The following is a 5,861-nucleotide window of genomic DNA, read 5'->3' as shown; positions in this document are numbered from 1 at the left end:
GTCTGACATACTTTGGGCATGTTGCAAAGAGGGACTGGTCCTGGAAAGGGACATCATGTTTGGCAGAGTGGAGGGATGGCGCAGGAAAGGAAGACCCTCGATGATGGATCGATTCTGTGAGTGGAGTGGTGGGAATGAGTGTGTTTAAGACGGTGAGGTTGGCACAGGATAGAAAGGCGTTTAGGACTCTTGTACATAGGGTCACTATGAGTCGCAAGCCACTCGATGGCACATAACAACAACAACATAATACAAATTATCTTCACTACACAATTTGATAGGGAGTTGTGGTGGCCTAGTGGTAAGGAGCTGTTCTGCCAATCAAAAGGCTTGAATCCACCAGCTGCTCTGCAGGAGAAAAATGAGCAATCTCCTCCTATGCGTATGGGAAGCCAAACTTTATACCAAACAATATATGAAAACCCTTGTTCAGGAATTGAAGGAATTACAGATTTGTAAGTTAGGATTTCTCTTGTGGCAGATCCCAGAAAATGAGCTGTTTGTTCCCTGCAGAAAGGAGACAGCAAGGGCCCCCCTACAGAGGGAGAGTTTCTTCCTGTGAAATACTTCCTGAGCTAGAGCATTAGTTTGACAATAGAGAAAAATTCAGCTTCATTTACAAGGAATTTCTTTTATGATTTGCTTCCCCTGAGTATCAATAAATACACAGAAAAACATGACTTGGGGTCTTCAGTCAAGAACTGCTGGCCCCCTGCTTTATGCTCTCTGCTCTATCTCACTCCTGGTTATTTGTCTCATTACTAATAATTATAAAATTATTCTATAATTTGGGACCCTCGGTCTGCAACATATGCGATTTGTTGTTGTTGTTATGTGCTGTCGAGTTGCTTGCGACTCCTAGCAACCCTATGTACAAGAACCCTAAATGTTGCTCTATCCTGTGCCAACCTCACTGTCTCTGACACACTCACTCCCACCACCACAACCACAGAATCGATCTATCTCACCTAGGGTCTGCCTCTCCTGCGCCGTCGCTCCACTCTCCTAAACATGATGTCCCTCTCCAAGGACCAGTCCCTCCTTGCAACATGCCCAAAGCATGTCAGACAAAGCTTCAGAATCCTTGACTCCAAGGAGCATTCTGGCTTCACCCTCTCCAAGACAAACCTGTTTGTTGTCCTAGCAGTCCATGGTATATTCAACACTCTCCTCCAGCACCACAGCTCAAAGGCATCAATTCTCTTTCTATCATTCCTAGTCACTGTCCAACCCTCCAATGCATAGCATGTAATTGCAAAGACTATAGCCTGGATCAGGCCCACCTTAGTTTCCAGCCTGATGTCGTTGCTCTTCAGTACTCTTGAGAGGTCTCTGACAGCTGACTTTCCCAATGCAATTCTTCTCTTGATTTCCTGGTTGCTGTTATCAGAGTGTTGACTGTGGGGCCAAGCAAACTAAAACTGTTAACTATCTCAATCTTGTCACCGTCCAATATTGATGCTGCCAATTGGCCCAGTGGTAACCTGCACAATTTACTGCCTCTGAAAATCTCTGGAAGGTCAACTATGGACCCATTCCAATTAGTTGACACACAGCAACACCACAGTTTGATTATTTATTTATATACTACACAGTTTGATTGTATACTTCCTTGGAAACTCTAGGAGTGAGTTTATTCAGTCTCCATAACTGTACTGTAAATTCCTTTGCAATAGGGACCTTTTGTTTATCTTTTCCCATAGTGTCTAGCCTTCGGAGTTCTAGAGGCTTAGTGGAAAAGAGTTGTTCTGCCAATCCAAGGCAGATGGTTCGAATCCACCAGCTGCTATGTGGGAGGAAAAATGGGCAACCACTTCCCATTTTATTTACTGCCTGTAAAAACCCATTCTGAGGGTCAACTATGAGTGTGACTTGAAGGCAAGTAAAAACAAATGTCTAGTCACAAAGTGGATATTTAATAACTTATTGTTGGAGTAAATTGGCAACTACTAGCTAGTCATTCAATCACCCAAGCTAGAACTCTGGAGTCATCTTTAAACTCCTCTCATTACTCAACCCAAACATTCTAGTAGTCACCAACTGCCAATGATTTCATCTCCTTTTTATTTCTCAAAACTCTATCTCTCGGTGGCCTAGTGGCAGGAAACTGCATTGCAATCCCAGAGGTGCGCAGTTCAAATCCACCAGATGCTCTGCTGAAGAAGGAGGAACAATCACTTCCTGTGCCAGTCAGATCCAATTTGACGGTACACACATTAAAACAAAACAAAACAAAACAAAAAAAACAAACCTCTATCTCTCTACTCTGTATCCTCTCAGGAAGCTGTGGTGGCATAGTCTGTTGGAAGTTGTGCCGGTAACCTGAAGACAGCCTCTCTGGTGGTTCAAATCCACCAGTAGCTCAACGGGAGATAGACAACCTATCTCCTCCCTCCCCACCCCCCTGCAATTTACAGCCCCGGAAAACCTGCTGGAGGATTAGCTATGAGTTGGCTAAAAGAGGGATATCCTATCACTTTCTTGGCTCAGGTTTGATTTTCCATCATCTACATTATAGCAATAGAGTTCTAACTTTTTTTGCTACTGGTCCTGACCTTTTAGATTTATTTCCCAAACATTGACCAGAATAAGCTCTCTAGCATACAAACTGGACTATATTACTTTCCATCTTTAATTCAATCCTGTAAAAGCTTCCTGATGGACTTGAGTTCTTGCCTGGCTTAGAAGACCTCTCAGGTGTTATTAGTGGACTTAAGGAAGAAATCCAAGAGAACAAGAGAAAGCTTAATGCAGCTTTATTAAAGGGGGGTGGGGGAGGGGTAGCAGAACTCCCAGGTGAAGCTCCTCATTCTGTGGATGCAGAATGAAGAAGTCATACTGTGAACTTATTGGGGAGGGTTTTTATAACAGAGTCTTCAGGGAAGGACATTTCACTTTGATTTATGGTCCATGTGCTAGCCCAGCTAGGCAGGCAAGGCCGTTTGCTCTTCTTATCAGTGGCAGGCCAGGCCATCAGAGTTTGAATTCTAAATTTTTCATTCTTCTCTTTGGCCCCCTTTTTCCAGACTTAACACCAGGACCTATCCCTGTGTAAACATCAAGCTCATAGCCCTCTTTTTAGTAGTATTACCTCCTAATCCCAGCATATCTCCTGTAAACTCCACCAAGAGAGGCCTATTTTGCACACCCATGTTTATTACAGCTTTGTTTGCAATAACAAAGAGCTAGAAACAACCCAAATGCCCATCAACAAATAAATGGATAGAGATGCTCTAGTATATTCACATAATGGAATACCATGCAGCATTGAAAAACAAAGAACTCATGAAATATTATTCAAAATGGGTGACCCTGGAGGACATTATGCTCAGTTAAATATCTCAGTGACAAAAGGGCAAACGTTGCATAGGACCACTGTTGTAAAATGGGACTGACATCGGGCTTGAGGGAAGACAGAGAAGGAGGAGATGAATGATGTGTATTGCATTGAAACAGATGAGAAAAAGAACTGTTTAAAAGGGATATATGATTGGGTATTATTGTCCTGACAGGAATCCAGAATGAAGGCTGCACAGTGGGGGGAGGGATTGCATGACAATGAAAGAGTTTTTCTTTTACTTTTCAAGAAGAGTGAATTGGGGGGAGGAGGTGGGCAGGGAGAAAAGTGCAAAAGTGAACAAATGGAAACCCTAAGTCTCTGTAAACTTTCATGAAAATTAATTTTTTAAAAAAGAAAAAAACAAGGGGAGCTCTGGTTGCCTAGTGGCAAGGAACTACAACTACAATCCCAGAGGCGCACGGTTCGAACCCACCAGATGCTCTGCCGGGGAAGGAGGGACAATCTCCTCCTGTACCAGTCAGATCTGATTTGACGGTACACGCGCGCGCGCGCACACACACACACACACACACACACAAAGAAAGAAAAGAAAAGAAAAAAACAGAGGCCTGTTTGTGGTTCTACCATTTCTGCTTTTTTTTTAAAAAAAAAATGATAGTTCTTTTGTTGTTCTTTTATTTTTTTTTTAAATTTCATTATTTTTTTGTGTGTACCGTCAAATCAGATCTGACTGATACAGGAGGAGATGGTTCCTCCTTCTCCAGCAGAGCATCTGGTGGATTCGAACCCTGTACCTCTGAGATTGCAGTGCAGCTTCTTGCCACTAGGCCACCACATTTCTGCTTTTGATATCTGGCTTCTTGAACTTCTCAGGTTGTACCCTCTCACACCTTCATCTGGCTACAGACAGCTCAATTGTCACTCTTCCTGGAAGTCTTTCTTGGCTTCTCAACACATCTTTCCAAAAGCATAATTCATTGTCCTCACCTGCGATCCCATAATGCTCTGTGTATAGCATCGTCATTAACCTGACTATGGTGAAGCTTCTTCTTTCATACTTTGGACATGTAGCTAGGCGACGATAATCATCATGCTTGGAAAGATGGGATGCCAGTGAAGGAGAGGAAACACCTCAATTAGATGAATTGCTACCGTGATTTCAGCAATGGGCTCAGGTGTTTCAGAGATGGTGAGGATGGCACAGTATAGGTTAGGGTTTAGGCCAGCTAGTCATAGGGTCACAATGAGTTGTGCTCAACCTGACAGCACCAAACAATAATAACAATATGTTTAAAGACTTCTCTCTCAACTAGAGTTTAAATTTCATGTAAGAACATTTTGTATACCTTTTATTCCTAATTTCCAATAGACGGTAGGTTTTTCAGTAAATATTTATTGATCGAATGAATTTATGTTTGCTCTCACAGAGCCATACACAAATAAAGATACGCACACATATATTCATCATTTCACAAGCACCAAACTCAAGCCTCATTCTTTCTGGAATTTAATTCTTTCCAACTACAAAGTGATGTATAGCTGGACACTATCCCACTGAGATTATGCATTCCATAAACTCATTCGAGGGATCTGAAAAAGACTTTTGTGTACTCCTTTCTCTTTCTCTCTGTATGTAGCTCTGTCTCTAGCTACACTCCAGGGTTTGCTTTTTCTAACTCATCTTTAGAACATCATTAATTTCTTAACCAAAGAAGCAGGAAACCAGACAAAGGAGACTAGAAAACACTTTTTTCTCCTAGTGTGAATACTTTGCAGGCTGGGACAGAAAATACCCAAGGAGATCTGCAATGAGAACAACTTTCAAATGGAAAGACTGAAAGTTTGAACTATTTCAGTGCATGTGGGATCAAAAGTAATGATGAAATATTGCTGCTTTCTTGTTCTGCTTAATCCAACATAGATTTCTGGAACACATTACCCATCCCTAAAATAGCAAATAGCTTTTAGGATGGTTTTTTGAGGTTTCTTTTGTTCTATTCATAGATATTAAGTGAGGGGAGGGTGGGAAAGGGGTGTGTGTGTGGGGTGTGTGTGTGTGTGTGTGTGTGTGTGTGTGTGTGTGATCACACACATATTATATATGAACGTAATTCTTCAGTGTCAATGCAATACTACAGTTCCAGCAAAAAATTCCTTTTGATTCTTAATCAATTTAGAAGTTCCTGATTTCTTCATCTTGGGTTCAAGTAAGGACTAATTTATGAGGCTCAGTGCAAAAGACTTGTTAAAACATTAAGAAACTCAAGATGGCAACAGCAAAGCATTAAAAAGAGTATGGGAACAGCTTGGTACTGGCACAGCAACAGATACATAGAACAATGGAATAGAATTGAGAATCCAAAAATAAATCTATTCACTTATGGACGGCTGATCTTTGACAATGAGATGAAACCCATTAAGTGAAGAAAAAAACAATTTCTTCAACAAATTGTGTTGGTGAACTTAGATATCTATTTGTTAAAAATATAAACAAGATCCATACCTCACACTGTATGCAAAAACTAACTCAAGATGGATCAAGAATCTAGGCATAAAACCT

Source organism: Elephantulus edwardii, unplaced genomic scaffold, assembly GCF_000299155.1.
Source record: "Elephantulus edwardii isolate Elephantulus edwardi_28Jun2011 unplaced genomic scaffold, EleEdw1.0 scaffold00168, whole genome shotgun sequence".
Classification (NCBI taxonomy): domain Eukaryota; kingdom Metazoa; phylum Chordata; class Mammalia; order Macroscelidea; family Macroscelididae; genus Elephantulus; species Elephantulus edwardii.
The sequence above is the reverse complement of the archived record's forward strand: the minus strand, read 5'-3'. Positions refer to the sequence as shown.